We start from the raw sequence: 924 nt of genomic DNA on the forward strand, positions 1-924 counted from the left end.
ATTACGCTACAATGTGCAATTGTCTGTATGCACAATTTTTTTGTCAAATTTGGGAAGAGCAAAAAGGTGAATGGAAGGGTAGCGTGAGGGATATCAGAATGGTACGTTCTTAAAGTCACCACTGCTCTTGTTTCATTGGGGACAAGCTGTTTCGCTTCCCTAATTTGTTTAGCGGATTCTTTTGTAACAACTGTTCACATTACGTAGTAAGGAAACGCATATAGAGTTCTCAGAAATGGTGTGTTTTGTTTGTTTTGCTGTTTGGAGGAGCTGCTTTTTATCCCCTGTTGTGTGTGTCTATCCGATGTTATGCGCTGAAGCGGGATCAGTGGCAGAGCCATGGTGTTTCTGCGGTCCCATTAGCAGTAGTAATATCCGTTCAGGCATATTTCAGGGTCGATGATTTCCTCAGAATGTGCCGAAGGTGTCAAGTACTAAACTGCGCAAACAAGGACACAGTTTGCCCCTCGTAAGTGGTTTAGCATGACACGTAATAGTTATAGTTGCAATTATGCACATATGAACGGTTATGCTTATATTTAGCATTATTGCTCTTCTTTTTTTTTTTTTCTGTATTCATGGTTAGCACAAATGTGCCAACACTCCTGTGTACCCTTTTAAGTGTACACCCTCGGACCCGCTTCACATTTTCATTCAGATGCACGCAAAAATACACATGACAGTTTGCACATGACAATTACTTATTGGGGATCTCTTCCGCACGTACTTGTACATGGCAAATGAGAGCGGAAAAAAAAAAAAAAAAAAGTGGCAGTCCTTTACGAAGCCATTCTTTTGTAGCCACCCATAAAGGAGCCAAGCGAATATATTTGGGTGAAGGATACAATTGTGTTTCCACAATGTAGTACATTTGTTCCCATTTTTATATTTGCCTCTTTTTTTTTTTTTTTTTTTTTTTTTTTT

The sequence above is a fragment of the Plasmodium fragile genome, assembly GCF_000956335.1.
Source record: "Plasmodium fragile strain nilgiri unplaced genomic scaffold supercont1.46, whole genome shotgun sequence".
In the NCBI taxonomy this organism is placed as follows: Eukaryota; Apicomplexa; class Aconoidasida; order Haemosporida; family Plasmodiidae; genus Plasmodium; species Plasmodium fragile.